Genomic DNA, 16588 nt, shown 5'->3' on the forward strand with positions numbered 1-16588 from the left:
TTGTTGTATGTTGCCCCAGAAGATTGGACCAGAACCAATGGGTTGAAATTAATCCAAAAGAATTTTGAAGAAGAATAAACATCCGGGAGAAGTTCCTGACATTGAGAGCGGTTCCTCAGTGGAACAGGCTTCCTCAGGAGGTGGTGGGTTCTCCTTCTGCGGAAGTTTTAAAGCAGAGGCTAGGTAGCCATCTGACGGAGAGGCTGATGCTTTGAACTTAGGCAGATTGTGAGTGGGTGGGCAAGAAGGGCTCTTTTGACCCTTTCTTGCACACCCAGGGAAATGTCAATTGCCACTTTAGGGTTGAGAGGTGCATTTCTTCCAGGGATTCTGGTTTGGTGGGGGACATCATCTGGCTATGGAATTATGATCACAGTGGGTGGGCAGGGAGTTCCAAATTTCCTGCATTCTGCAGGGAGTTGGACTAGATGACCTTGGAGGGACCCTTCCAGCTCCATGATTCTATGAGGTTGGGGGATCTGCCAGGGTCCCCAATTTTCTAGTGCTTCTCAGCTGTGTGCATTGCTTCAGATCACTAGCACTTGTGCTTCAGGCAGAGACACAGAGGCTGATGGGGAGAGAAGAGGGAGGAGGACCCTGGGAGCTCTCTTCCCAGGGCCCCAAGAAACCTGAAATGCAGCTTGCCCACCCCACAGGGTTGTTGTGAGGATATTCACCACCCAGTTACTCATTGACCAAAGAAGTATTTCCTTCTGCCTGTCCCTATTCTGCTGCCTGTCATCTTCCTTTTGTGCCCCTGAATTCTGCTATGAGAATCTGTTCTCTCCCCTCCATGCACAATATTATAAACCTACACCTCTATCAGGTTTCCTCACTACCACCTTCCTTCCTTTTTTCTCTGAAAGGAAAAGTCCCAGGCTTTTTATTCTTTCCTCTTAGGAAAGGTTCTCTGCCCCCTGAATCATTTCAATGGCCTTCTTCTGTGGTTTTCCCTACCCTGCCAACACCTCTGTTGAGACATGGCCTCCAGCGTCACACCTGGTTGTCCAGGCATTCCCAGACTTACTGCTACGGGATGGAGTGGATGCATCACATCAAAACTTCAAGATATCATAGCCCCACTGTATACCGCATTGGTCAGACTGTACCTGGAGTCCTGTGTGCAGTTCTGGAGGCCTTGCTTCAGAAAGGACTTGGATAAAATGGAGATGGTGCAGAGGAGAACGACAAGGGTGATCCGGGGCCTGGGGACTTGGAGGAGGGCAGGGAGCGGTTCCTGTTGGCAGCAGGACCCACAGTCATGGGTTTAAACTACATGGAGAACGATATCGGCTAGATATTGGGGAAGATTTTTCAGAGTAGTTCAGCAGTGGAAGGGGCTTCCTAAGGAGGTGGGGAGCTCCCCCTCACTGGCAGTCTTCAGGCAGCGGCTGGACAGATCCTTCTCCTGGATGCTTGAGGCTGATCTTGCAGTGTGACTTGAAGGCCCCTTTCAACTCTATGGTTCTATGGCTCAAGTTGACTGGATGTGCATGGACAAACTCTGTCCACACATGGTATTAGTGATGATGGAACCTCCATATTAAAAACAAGTTGCTGGGCAGGGAAGACAGTTTTTTTAGCTTCTGTGCTCCTTCCTTACAGGTCATCTGATTGTTCAGTGTGGGAAACAGGAGACTGGAGTAGATGGATCATGGTTTTGGATTTGTCTGTGTGTGTGTATGTGCATGCACATGCGAGAGAGAGAGAGAGAGAGAGAAGGCAAGTGATTCCGAATTAGGAGATCCCATGCATTCCCCTTGCAAAAATTTGAAAACACCTTCTCCTGTCCACCCTTTTTGCTCAAATTTCTTCTGCCAAAAGCAGAAATTAAGCAGTGCTCCCAGCTCAGGGCTTTTTAAAGGTTCTGAACAGGTTTGCAGCCAATAAAATCAGGGCTGGCACCTACAAAGGGCCATTAAGATTTCGCTGACTCAGACGTCTCAGCTTTCATTTGCATTCCTGCACCGTCCCCCATTAGAGAGGGCATCTACAGCAAATGCATATTAATGACACCGCACGTTTGCATATTATAGATCCATAAGTCCAAGGGTGTTTTTGTGTATTGGGATGTGTGTGTGTGTGTGTGTGTGTGTGTGTGCCAACCTTCATGACAAAGTGGTGACAAAGCAGCATTAAATTTTCTCGGTGGTTTGTCCTTTCTACGCCCTTTCTTTAAAAAAAAATAGAGAAAAGTAATCCCAGCCTTGGGAAGATAACTCCCATTATCAAAACAATAGCCTCCCATAGTCCTTTTTACAAAAGATGATGGAATGTTTCGCTTGCAGAGCTAAGTGGGGTGACTCTCCCCTTTTCATTCCCCTGCTTCTTGTCTCTTTAAAAGAAATCCATTACATAACCTGCGCTGCTATTCTTGTCCCTAAAAAGTGATGAGTATTACCATCAGTGTCCTGTAGTGTACAACACAATAGGAGGGGAACAACAACAAAAACACCCATGTCCCCATAACAACAGAGCTAATTCTCAGCACAGGAGAGACTGTGACTAGAAGGGAGTAGAAGAAAGGATAAGCAATGCGGAAGACAAACAAGAAGTCTTGGGGTGTCCTTCAAGACGAAGAAAATGACATCCCAGCATCAGGCAAGGTAGGCCTGACCCCAATAGCCTGATCTCATTAGACCTTGGGAGGTAAGCGGGGTTAGCCCTGGCTAGTATTTGGATGGGTGACCACCGAGGAACTCCAGGGTTGCTACACAGAGACAGGCAATGGGAAACCACCCCTGAAACCCACTTGCATCAGCCTGAATAGTCAAGGCTAAAGGTAAAGGTATCCCCTGTGCAAGCACAGAGTCATGCCTGACCCTTGGGGTGATGCCCTCTATTGTTTTCATGGCAGACTCAATACGGGGTGGTTTGCCAGTGCCTTCCCCAGTCATTACCGTTTACCCCCCAGCAAGCTGGGTACTCATTTTACCGACCTTGGAAGGATGGAAGGCTGAGTCAACCTTGAGCCGGCTGCTGGGATCGAACTCCCAGCCTCATGGTCAGAGCTCCAGACAGTATGTCAGCTGCCTTACCACCTGGCACCACAAGAGGCTCTAGTTTACTCTAATTAGTCAAGGCTAGCCTACTCTAATTAGCACTTGGAAGCTAAGCAGAGTCGTCCCAGGTTAGTATTAGGAGGGGAGACCCCTAAGGAAGACCAGGGTTGCTAAACGGAGGCAAGCAATGGTATACCACCTATGATACCCTTGCATTGACCTGGATGGCCCAGGTTAAACAGAGTCAGCTATGGTTCATCCTTGAATGGAAGACCACCTAATTGCTGCCCAAAGTCTAGCCTCCCCAGGCTCCACCCCCAAATCTCCAGAAATGTTTGCACTGGAGTTGGCAACTCAACGCCCGGTCCTAGATCAGGCTGAGAGAGCTCTGAGAGAACTGTGAGTGGCCCAAGGTCACTGAGCTGGCTGCATGTGGAGGAGGAGGAGGAGGAGGAGGAGGAGGGGGAACCAGGCCTGATTCTCCAGGTTCAAGGCTACTGCTCTTAACCAGTGCACCAAGCTGGCTCTCGTCAAAAGCTAGTCAGTCTCACCTGGATTGCCCCGACAAGCCCAACCTGTTGGACAGGAGGCCCACATCTGGCAGCTCTCTCAAGTTATAAGCATGCCTCTTTAGGGGTTGTGCAGCCCCATCCAGACCAAGTGTTAAAGAGAAGCATTTCTGGGTGAAGTTAGAGTTGCCAGGTGGTGGCTGGAAATCTCCGGGAATTGCAGCTAGTTTTCAGGTGATAGAGCTCGGTTGCTCTGTAGAAAACGGCTGCTTTAGAAGGTAGACTCTACCCCAGTGGTTCTCAGCCTTCCTAATGTCGTGACCCTTTAATACAGTTCCTCATGTGGTGGTGACCCCCAGCCATAAAATCATGCAAGGGTTCTTTCCCAGAAATTAAACTGAAACTGACCAATGGCGTGAAGATCCATTGTCCATGATTGTATATAACTTGGTTTTTTCCCCCGGGATTTCTCTGTTCAGCTCTGCCTCTAGTCCCACCATGCCGATCTCGCTCTTTCCCGCTGCTCCAGACAGACAAACGCTCTATCTGGATCTACCCCACAAGGCTGTTGTGCGGATGAAATGGAAGAGGAGCAATGTCAGCCACCTTACGACCTCCTTGGAGAGAAGGACCCTGCTGTGACCCCTATGAAAGGGTCGTTGGACCCGCCAAAGGGTTCCTGACCCCCAGGTGGAGAACCACTGATCTACAGCACTTTACCTCACCGAGGTCTCTCCCTTCCTTAAACTCCACCTTCTTCAGGGTCAACCAACTATACCTCCAGGTCTTTCCCAACCCAGAATTGGCAGCCCACATTAGGATCCATTTTTCATCCTCGCATGGGAATGGACACTTTTCAACTTCCTGTAGAGGATGCTTTTTTCTCCACCGGAAGGCCTCTTTCGACCTCAAAACATATTGTGAAGGAGTCGAACAGATGTGCATGGTGAAAAATTCCCCCGTTGAAAATGCTAATTTTTCCAACTCATGGACATACAACTCCCTCCGAGTTAGGAAAATTCGTTTTTTGCAATGTTTGTGCCATACATCTATGTCGGCTCTAAATGAAAAGGGTCCACCTTGTTGGCATTTGCATTTGCATGCAAGAAGAAGAAGAAGAAGAAAAGACACACCAAGTCCTCTGTAGAAGAATTTCTCTGGCTTAGGCTGAGCCGAGCTGTTTGCCGAAACCGGGGGCTGTGGGAAGCAGAAGGATATGTAAGCCATGAGAATAGTGCCCAGGGAGATAATGTTCCTTGCTCTCGACAAGGCCCCCTTTGTGTTCTGCAGGCACGCTTCCAGATTTCAGATGTATATCTATAGATAAATACACTAAACTAATCTTGGGCTTAATGTGTTTGGACTTGGAGAAACAAGTCCTTTGCCGTCATTCAACGGGGACATGTGAGTTTCGGCTCCCATGAATCCGAACGGCATTTGGGGACAGAAAGTTCAAAGAGGACACCGCTAGGACGTCTTAATCCGGAACGCATTGCACCCGGAGTAGCCTCATCTCCCTTCCTTACACAAAAGGGACAAGCTCGTATGGTCACGGTGGTCTCCTGGATTACAGGCCTCCCTTGGAAGTCAGCCTCGTGGCTTCCAGGGAACATTTCAAAAAGTACATTTCACCGCGGTAGCAAACATGGGTAAAGAGTTTCATGTACTTTGGAGCCAGAGTAATGAACACATGGAATTTGTTGTCACAAGAAGCAGTGGCAACTACAAACTTGGACAGCTTAGAGAGCGGTTTGGATAAACATACGGAACAGAGATCCACAAGTGGCTTTTAGCCACAAAGCATAGATGGACCTCTGCCTGGGGCAGTGACGCTCTATAATTCTTGGTGCTTGGGGGGGGGCAACAGTGAGAAGGCTTCTGGCCCCACTTGTAGACCTCCTGATAGCATCTGAGTTTTGGCCATTGTGCACCAACAGAGTGTTGGACTGGATGGGCCATCAGCTTGATCCAACAAGACTTCTCTCATGTTCTTATGGCCCTGCTGGTGGACCTCTTGATGGCACATGGGTTTTGGCCACTGTGTGACACAGAGAGTTGGATTTGATGGACCAGTGGCTTGATCCAACAGGAATTCTCTCATGTTCTCATGGCCCTGCTGGTGGACCTCCTGATGGCACCTTGGTTTTGGCCACTATGTGGCACAGAGTTTTGGACTAGATGGGCCATTGGCTTGACCCAACAGGACTTCACTTATGTTCTTACATGTGTCGTTCCAGCACACATAAAATGGAATGCTGCCGATCCAGAACTGAGCTGCTGGGCAAACGTAGCCTCCAGTCAGTTTGTAGCCAGTTGTCTTGAGCACCTTTTTTGGGGAGAGGACTGCTCATGTCATAGATCAAGGACTGGGAGTGAGAACTTAGAACGTTTTCTTTTGGGATTGGGAGAAGGCTTTTCATTGGCCCAAAGGGTTGAGGGTGCAGCCTCCATTTTGGAAATCCATTCGGGAGACATGTTTGGGGTTTGGAAATATCGGCTCCTGCAAAATGCTGGATCCCCTCCAGCCATCTTTACCCCTTCTTCCTCCCTATGTGCATATCGTGGGTGAGTGTGTGTGTGTGTGTGTGTGTGTGTGTGTGTGAAAAATGCCCCCCTTCCCCTCTCATCTTGTCTCTTTCTTTTTAATTAAGGGAGTTCAGTACAGTCGGATTCCAGGAATTGCACTGCTGGTTTGTTTGCTCTTCTCCATTCTCAAGGAGGCAGCAAACAGCTCAGTTCTGCTGCAGGCAGCCCTACCCCCTCCCATGTCATTAAAGCCTCACTTCCCTGGGTTGTTTATTTTTTAAAAAACAGGAAATCTTTAGGTGGTGTTTCTCTGAACCAACCTTCAGTTTCTCCAGTGGCTCAGGTGGGAGGGGAGTAACCTAGAGACAAAAGGGTGGTGAGTTCAATTCTGGTTATTGCCAGTAATTTTTTTTTTTTTTTTACTTCCATCTCTGAATTGATAAAACATCCCCCCTCCTCCACAACCCTTTCAGGTTCTGCATGCCAATTCTGAATGACTCGATTCATTTTTTTTTCTTTTTCTTTTGGAAAGCAAACGTTAAAACGGCTGTGATGTCTGGACAGACTTATTTTTGTGGCCTGACCCAATGGACTCTGTTTCAGTCATGGAGTCCTAGAATCATAGAGCTGGAAGGGACCTCCAGGGTCATCTAGTCCAACCCCCTGCAGAATGCAGGAAACTCACAGCTACCAGCCCACCCACAGTGGCTCCAAAGCCATGCCCTGATGATGCCCCCCCCAATACCAGGACCCCTGGCCAGTCTTCAAACGTGACGAATCAGATACAAACCAGGCAGGCCGATTCCTCCCGAAAACGGATGGAACCCCGCCCTATCTCGGCTGAGGTGCTCAACTGGCCCAATTCCGCTACAAAGTTGTCTGTGACTCCTACTCCTGTTTCCCGCGGTTGCCCATCACCTGCATTCTCAGAGAGGCCAGGCCGATCTGGTGGGAAATTAAGTTGCAATCAGATTCTGGAGACATTCGCGTCTAGACTGAGATATTGATCTCGGAGCAAACGGCAGGGCCGAAGGGGGACATGGCCTCGGCACACCGGAGCGCAACCACTCAATAGAAATGCGACCTTTCTCAAATGGAAGTCTGCTGCAGAAATCCGCCGTGCGCCTCTTCCTGAAACAGAGAGGAAGGGGATGGTTTCCCATGGGGTGCCAGAGATACTTGGAGAACAGCAGAGGCTCTGAGGGAGGGAAACGACATTCCTTCCTCCTCCTCCTCCTCCTCCTTCTCCTCCTCCTCTTCCTCTGTTCTCCTTGGCTCTGCCTCTTCTGGGATTCCGCTTCAGCAAGGAACCTCAAAATAAGGAAAAGGTTCAAACGTTTGGATTTAAGTGCAAGTAAGACCTGTGGCACAGCAGCAGACATGCAGCCTGAAAGCTCTGCCCATGAGGCAAAGGCACCATTCTGAATAATTTGGTGTCCTCTACAAGCCTGGGTAAAGAGCCTCTTGTGGCGCAGAGTGGTAAGGCAGCTGTCTGAAAGCTTTGCCCATGAGGCTGGGAGTTCAATCCCAGCAGCCGGCTCAAGGTTGACTCAGCCTTCCATCCTTCCGAGGTCGGTAAAATGAGTACCCAGCTTGCTGGGGGGTAAACGGTCATGACGGGGGAAGGCACTGGCAAACCACCCCGTATTGAGTCTGCCATGAAAACGCTAGAGGGCGTCACCCCAAGGGTCAGACATGATTCGGTGCTTGCAAAGGGGATACCTTTACAAGCCTGGCTGTGATGTCATTAACATATACACACACCTCAATTCCAGATCATTTATGAATAAGAGAGATAGCTTGGTGTAATGGTTAGGAGTGCGGACTTCTAATCTGGCAAGCCGGGCTTCATTCAGCACTCCCTCACATGCAACCAGCTGGGTGACCTTGGGCTCATTCTGCAAATGTAGGATAATGCACTTTCAATGTGCTTTTGCAGCTGGATTTTCCTGTGCAGAACAGGAAAACTTACTTCTAAAGCACATTGAATGTGCATTATCCAACATGTGCAGAATGGGGACGCCCAGGGTTGCTTCCTTCCATTGGGAGAACTGTCTCGTCCCTCACCCATTCCTCCTCTCCCCAGGTCACGGCACCATCAATGGTGATGTAGCCCAATATTTGGGAGAGGGCTCTAAAGGAAGCCAGGGGGGAAAGGGAGGCAAAGAAAGCAGGGAAATGCTGCAGGCAGAGAGGAAGTTGGTTTTCTCAAGGCAGCCGTGTGGGTCTGAAGCAGCACAAGAAAACAAAATCAGAGTCCAGTGGCACCTTTAAAACCAACAAAGATTTATTCAAGGTGTGAGCTTTCAAGTGCAGCTCTCTTCCTCAGACTTCTTGGTCTTAAAGGTGCCACTGGACTGTGATTTTGTTTTGTTGGGCTGCTTCAGACCCACACGGCTACCCACTTAAATCTATCTTTATAAAGGGGGCATTGCAGCCCTCCCAATCAGGGCCTCCAGCTTAAAGGGGGAAGGAGAGCTAAGTGATGGGTGCCAGGTCATCTTTTCCAGTGTGTGCTGCCTGCCCATTTGCACCCTGGAATGTGTGCTTGGATGCCCAGAGATGACAGAAAGCCTCATTCCCAAACTATGCAGCTGACCTGGAGCCAGCAAAGTCAACATGCTCCCGGAGCAGCTGATGTTAGGCGCTGGTGACCAGCTCTGCATCCTGGGAGGAGGGGGGCAGGGAGGATATTGCTCATCCTTAGTCATCGGATGCATTTGAATACAATGAAAGAATCTGGCACTTCCGTAGCGAGCCCGTGACACATCTGACAGAGACAGATGACTGCTCAGGCTTGGTATCTAGTAGGGGGGTAACTGCAAGCTCAAAGCAGCTGGTAATTCTGTCAGCTGGATATAGTAGTAGTAGAAGAAGAGTTGGTTCTTATATGCCGCTTTCCTCTACCCCGAAGGAGTCTCAAAGCAGCTTACATTTGCCTTCTCTTTCCTCTCCCCACAACAGACAGCCTGTGAGCTGGGTGAGGCTGAGAGAGCCCTGAGATTACTGAAGAAGAAGAAGAAGAGTTGGTTCGTATATGCTGCTTTTCTCTACCATGAAGGAGTCTCAAAGCAGCTTACATTCGCCTTCTCTTTCCTCTCCCCACAACAGACACCCTGTGAGGTGGGTGAGGCTGAGAGAGCCCGGATATTACTGAAGAAGAAGAAGAGTTGGTATTTACATGCCGCTTTTCTCTACCCGAAGGAGTCTTAGAGCGGCTTACATTCGCCTTCCTTTTCCTTTGCCCAGAACAGACACCCTGTGCTGTTAGGTGAGGCTGAGAGAGCCCTGAGATTACTCCTCAGTCAGAACAGCTTTATCAGTGCCATGGCGAGCCCAAGGTCACCCAGTTGGCTGCATGTGGGGGAGTGAAGAATCCAACCGGCTCACCAGATTAGAAGTCCGCACTACTAACCACTACACCAAACTGGCTCTCAGAATTTCAGCTCTCTGAAATAGCCACCGCCCATAAAACCAGAAAATATTTGAGGGGGGAGGGGTTGGGACACGCAGATAGTCAAATTTAAAGGGCATTTGGAGGGATTACAGTCCCTTTGATTGCCTTCCAGAAGAACTCACTGCTTGCCAAAGGCATTTAAAGGTATAGCGCGTCCCTTGAACACCTTCAGAGTGCACTAATAGTTTGCAAAAGAAATATATAGAGACCGTGATCCCTTTAAATGCCTTTTCCGGCTTCCAGTGAAAGCAATGTTGGATGGGACACCTTCTTTAGGACCCCATGGAATTTAAGCCCCTTGTCCAATCTTTTTGAAACGGGTTGAGGATAGGCACCAGCAGCTATGCTTTTTATAAAAAGCACCTCCAAGCCCCAGATACCCCTGAATCAATTATCCATTATACCCTATGGAAGCCATTGATCACAATGGAACCTATAGGGTATAATGGAGCAAAAGAAATTGGGATTCCCAAATATTTACCAGATTCGAATACCATGCCAGTATTGAGATTCTGATATATTCACAATACCCATAGCCCACAAATGCCGGGAGGGGGGAGGTTGGCCCCCCCCCTTCGTATCTAGTCAGGGGGGTTGATTCCCTCTCTCTTATAAATGATGGTCAAAACTTCATCCCTTCGTTTACCGGAATCCCCAGAACAGAGAGAAGACAGTGACTTCCCTGTTCGTTTTCATATAAATCTGATTGCTTTAATCATTGTTTTATCAGGAAAATTTTTCACAGTCAGAGTAGTTCAGCAGTGGAATAGGCTGCCTAAGGAGGTGGTGAGCTCCCCCTCACTGGCAGTCTTCAAGCAAAGGTTGGATGCACACTTTTCTTGGATGCTTTAGGATGCTTAGGGCTGATCCTGTGTAGAGCAGGGGGTTGGACTAGATGGCCTGTATGGCCCCTTCCAACTCTATGATTCTATGCTTCTATCTCAGGATCTGTTGTGAGGCATCCTGGAGCCTTGGGGAAAGGGCAGCATATCAGTCTGAACACAAATTAATAAAGGACCCCAGAAACACAAGGGAGCACATGTGATTGGAAGCAGAGGCGAGTGAACACATAGAAGCAGGTGGTAGCAAGGTGTGAGCCCAGGCATCTGAGGCGATCCACGAGCAGGGAAGAGACCAGGGACAGGCTCGCCAGCCGGTCTGGGCCCGGCCCGCTTCTCCACTTCAGGTTTTGCTGATGCCAGCCCTGGGGCTACTGCTCTCTGGAGAAGCTAGCTTTTACTGCCTCTACCCTGCAAGCTGCCTCAAGGTCAGTGTCTCCTGCAACCCCCAAGCAGAGCATGAATACGTTTTGGGTTCCTTTTAAATGTCACAAAGGGAGGCAGAGACCCCTGAACTATATAGCTAACATCTGCCAGGAAGACTTGGGGAGGGGGAGGGAAGGAAAGCAAGAGAGGAAATACAGACTAAAGGAATAATTTTTTTTTTAAGTTGCCTAAAGCCAGCCAGCCATGGATATGGAAAGAGTTGATCGCAGAAGCCAGCAAATGTCATAAGAAAATTAGATCTCGGGGTGGAGAAAAATAAGAGAATACTGATTTTTCCCTGTCCTGTCTGCTGCAATAAACAAACAAGCAAAAATTGGTATGGTCCTCTTCAAAACGCTCTGTACGGTCAGCCTAGCTGAGAGGGCCCTGACAGAAGTGCTCTGTGAGAACAGCTCGAACAGGACTGCAACTAGCCCAAGGTCACCTAGTTGGCTGCATGTGGAGGACAAGTAGGGAATCAAATCCACCTCTCCCCATCAGAGGCTGCTGCTCTTAATATGGCGCCATGCTATACCCTGCTTTTTACTGCCAGAAGCTGCTTACAATCACCAACCCTTCCTTGCCCCACAACAGACACCCTGCGAAGTAGAGAGAGAGCTCTGGAAGAACTGTGAGTGGCCCAAGGTCACCCAGGTGGCTGCATTCAATCTATGTAGATCTGCTAGATTTGTGTCCAGTAGCACCTTAGAGACCAGCAACCTTTTGGGGGGTATGAGCATATTGAGAATCAACGCTTCTGTATTTGATGAAGGGAGATTTGACTCACAGAAGTGCATATCTTCTCCAAATCTTGTCTGCCTCACGGGTGGTTCTGGTCTCAGATCTAGCTCTTTTCCCACAGGCCCGGCCAGCTACCCACTGAAACTATCAGCAGAATTGTATTTGCTAAGCTTTTAGCTAATCTCTAAGGACAAGGGGGGAAAAGCCGAGCAAATTGAAGCGGAGGCGAGAGATGCTGAAAGAGAACAGTTCGGCCAGCTTAACCCCCTTCCCATCCAATGCACTCAAGAAAAGGAATAGGCAGCGGCCAATGAAGGCAGAAGTGTTTGAAACGTCCACCTAAGAATTGATCGCGAGAACCTCTGTGGCAGAAGTGGCCAAACTGTGGCTCTCCAGATGTCTATGGACTTCAATGCCCAGCTGGCAGGAGCTCATGGGAATTGTCATCTATGGACATCTGGAGAGTCACAGCTTGGCCACCCCTGCTTTATGGAAGCATAGCATTAAATGACATCTGATGCTGAAGTTCTGGATTTCAGACTTGTGTTTTTCACAGAATCATAGAGTTGGAAGGGGCCATACAGGCCATCTCGTCCAACCCCCTGCTCAACACAGGACCCGCCCAAAGCATCCTAAAGCAAATCCTCACAAGTCCCCCATGTGGCCCCTGTGGGTCCCACCAACCTTCTTCCTTTATTGGCGATCCCATGGCACAGCTGCAACTACAATCCCCATTCCCACACTGCCTTCCTCAGCCATGCAATATTCCAGCCAGTGTCCATTCTGATCACACCCACCCAACCATGTTTTCCACTGACCAGTCCGAGCATAAAGGCTTTCTCCATTGAGTTGGATCACGTGCCAAAGAAAGTGAACCCCTTCCCCAGTGGCCACCAAATGTTATTAGGAAGTGGGCAGAGCCAGGGCTTCTGACTGGCCACTGGAGAACCAATTGGCTGTGCAGATTTTTTAAAATATTGCTTTGACGGCAGCTGCCACTCCAGCCAGGATTTGTTTACCCAAGGAAATATTTTAAAACAACCCATTTTACAAAGCATCCCATTAAAGCCAAGCTGCTGCCTGAAATGGCAAATAATGACTATTAAATGAACGTACAGGTTTGCACTCTGAGATTTTGTCAATGGCTCCAACCTCCTGCAAGGTATGTGATTTCAGGGTCGCCTTTTTTGTAATGGCCCTGAAATATTGGTATATCATTGTAGTACTGTGCTGATAGCTAGGCACAAAAGACAAACGAGCACCTCAAACATCAAAGCGGCTCTATTTGGCACGCAATCACAACAACACGCACTTATCGATGCACAAAATGCCTCACGTTATACACACACATGTGCATTGATAAGTGTGCATTGTTGTGATAGCGTGCCAAATGGAGCCGCTTTGATATTTGATGGTGCTTGTTTGTCTTTGGTGCTCAGAATTTTTCTACACCGTTCTACTGTATTTTGGTTTGTACCGATAGCTACAGCAGGTTCTCTGAATTCCTAGCTTTTAATTTTTTTTAAAAAAAGTAAGCCTCCAGTCCCTGGAGAGTTGGTTTTTATACCCCACTTTTCATTTCCCGAGGGAGTCTCAAAGTGGCTTAAAGTTGCCTTCCCTTCCTCTCCTCGCAACAGGCACCCTGTGAGGCAGGCGGCAGAGGTAAGGTAAAGCTTTGAGAGAAACTGCTCTTTGATAACACCTCTGACAGGGCTGTGACAAGATCATCCAGCTGGCTACATGTGGAGTAATCTTAACCACTACACTGACCTGGCTCTCACCAGTTACGACTGCTGATAAAGACAGCCCCATCCCCTGAAAATCCTCGTTATTTAAGCCACATAGGGAAGAAAAGAAACCAATTCCACAGCTGTAAATATGCACAGGGAAGACAGATGTGTGGAAGAACCCTACCCAAGCCTTGCTGATTAATTGCTGAGAAAATCAGAGGACGTTTTGTGTGGGAAAAGCTTTCAGCTTTTATTGCATCATCAAAAAAGCCATAGCAGCAATGCATTGGGTCCATCAAAACTAGCAACAAATTTTCATTAAATAAATTAAAACGCACAATAATTTAGAACTTTGCAAGAGAAATAGGAATACACCTTACAGAGTATAAGTAATCAATTACATCACCAATGAATGACACAGAGTAGAGCAAGAAATCTATAAATCCAGACTACTAGCATCAAGAGCCCCTGATTGGTTGTGACTCTACAGGCTTTTCCAAGGGACAATGTGCCTTTGTATTCAAATTGCTCCTGAGCATGTGCGCATCAGATTGCAGCACATTACCATTGGCTGACCCCCCAGCAAACCATGCTGACCATGTTCCGTTTGGGAGAAGGCACACAAACAATGCAGATGTGTGTGGTTTGAGCCTTCAGCTCAAAGCAGGAGGCTCCCTTTTTATCGGGTGCTCGAAACAACCATTAAAAATCTACGAGCGGCAATAAAAGTCCAATGAGCAAGTTCAAAGTAATTGCTTCTCGGGCCCATATGCCTGCTGTATCCAATGTCCCCTTGTAGGTTCCTTGTAGGCGAGAGGCTGTCCCACATGCAAATGCTCTTCCACAGCAGGGGTAGGGTGGAGGGGCAGATGTTACCCGCTCCAGGCGGCCACCAAAGGATCGAAGAAAGTGAGACAGCTGTTCCGGTAATGAAAGCAGGAACCCGTTGCAAAAAAGAGATGGCGGAGGGGGAAATGAAGACATCTGCAGAAGAGCTGGAGAGACGGTGACCACTGGAGAGACGGAAGCATGAAAGCAGAGGGTTGAAGCCAAGGCAACGAAATGCCCCAGCAGCGAAGGACTGTCGCTTCATGACCTTCACTCTGCAGAGAATCTGATTGTGGGATTTGAAATATGTCACTGAGAGCCTTGTCCGGGTCTTCCCAAATCTTCCCCAATCACAGAGTTCAGCACTAGAGCAAGAATTCGTCTTCCCATTAAATCACAGAATCATAGAGTTGGAAGGGACTTCCTGGGTCATCTAGTCCAACCCCCTGTACTATGCAGGACACTCACCACCCTATCGCTCATCCCCTGTAACCTGCCACCCCCTTGATCCTTCCCAGAATCAGCCTCTCCGTCAGATGGCTCTCCAGCCTCTGTTTAACAATTTCCAAAGATGGAGAACCCACCAACTCCCGAGGAAGCCTGAGAAACCGCTCTAGCTCTCAGGAATCATTCTTGCTTCTTTCTAAAACAAGTCTCTTGGTCTCAGGGAGAGGCAGGAAGAAGCCAGTGGGGATCAGCAACCATAATTCTCTAATATCAGACAAGATCAAACTTGCGTGGCCTCTTGAATCAGCATCATTCCCAAGTGTTAGTTGTAGTAGCAGCAGCAGTCGCGGTAGTAATAGCAGTAGTAGCAATTCTGTTTATCGGCATTCGTTACTCCGGATATTGTGGCTTCAAAGCCCTTTTTTTCTCTGTTTGCAGGTGTGCATGGATGATCCAAACTAAATGGGGATAGCACAGTCAGTATGATACTCTCTCCAATTTAGACAGCCAATCAAAGCTGGCTATATGATGATGTCACTGAAGGCAAAGGGTGGGCAATGGAAAAGGAGGGGAATATTTCCATGATCACTCACATGGGAAATCAGAGAACCATAAGGTTGGAAGAAGCCAGACTGGCCATCCTGCTCAATGCAGGATCAGCTTCAAGTATCCAGGATAAGTCTCTGTCCAGCCAGTCTGGAAGACTGCCAGTAAGGGGAAGCTCCCCACCTCTTAGGTAGTCGATTCCTAACTACTTTGACCTTGAAAATATCATTCTACACATAGTTAAATCCCATGACTGCAGGTCCTTTCCTCTGCTGCCAAGAGGGACCTTTCCCTGCCCTCCTCTAAGTGACAACATTTCAAGTACTTCAGGAGAGCCCTCTGTCCCCTCTTGGCTTCCTCTTCTCCAGGCTAAGCATTCCCAAGTCCCTCCTAGAGCTTGGGCCCAAGGCCCCAGGTCATCCTCATCACTCTCCTTTGCACCCTCTCCATGTTGTCCACATCCTTTTGGAAGTGAGGCCTCCAGAACTGCACACAGTGCTTCAGGTGGGGTCTGTGGTCTACAGCGGGACTATGACATCTTGTGATTTTGATGTGATGCCTCTGTGGCTACAGCCCAGGATTGCATCTGCTTTACCATCGTATAACCCTGCCTACTCATATTTAGCTTACAGTCCACAAGTACCCCAAGCTCTTGTTCACATGCGTTGCTATGTAGAACTGTACCTCCCTTCCAATCAGATAGTGAGAGGATCATATCACCATCTGGCATGTCGTGGAAGGCAGGGGAAATTCACCAAAAACGAGAGCAGATCAGGGCAATGTGGAGGATCACAAACATAGAATCATAGAATCATAGAGTTGGAAGGGGCCATACAGGCCATCTAGTCCAACCTCCTGCACAATGCAGGATCAGCCCAAAGCATCCTAAAGCATCCAAGAAAAGTGTGTGTCCAACCTTTGCTTGAAGACTGCCAGTGAGAGGGAGCGCACCACCTCCTTAGGCAGCCTATTCCACTGCTGAACTACTCTGAGTGTGAAAAACTTTTTCCTGATATTTAGCCTATATCATTGTACTTGTAGTTTAAACCCATTACTGCGTGTCCTCTCCTCTGCAGCCAACAGAAACAGCATCCTGCCCTCCTCCAAGTGACAACCTTTCAAATACTTAAAGAGGGCTATCATGTCCCCTCTCGACCTCCTTTTCTCCAGGCTGAACATTCCCAAGTCCCTCAACCTATCTTCATAGGGCTTGGTCCCTTGGCCCCAGATCATCCTCGTCGCTCTCCTCTGTACCCTTCGTTGCTCTCCTCTGTACATTTACCCAGGAGCATCAGAAATAATGTTTACAAGAGATATGTTCTGCTTCACTGTCAGATTCAATTGTAAAAAAAAATTTAAAGCACATAAGACTCCATCAGAGTGCATTCTTTCCAGAATGCCCTGCCATATTCACAGTGTTCAGAGAGCTGGATTCATTCAACTCCCGCCTAGATCTGTATGCTGCATCCTCAAACTACGGATAAATCATTCCATGGCCGGACAGAGCAGACAGAAAGAGGAACGTCGACCTTGGTGC

The sequence above is a fragment of the Paroedura picta genome, chromosome 9, assembly GCF_049243985.1.
Source record: "Paroedura picta isolate Pp20150507F chromosome 9, Ppicta_v3.0, whole genome shotgun sequence".
Lineage (NCBI taxonomy): Eukaryota > Metazoa > Chordata > Lepidosauria > Squamata > Gekkonidae > Paroedura > Paroedura picta.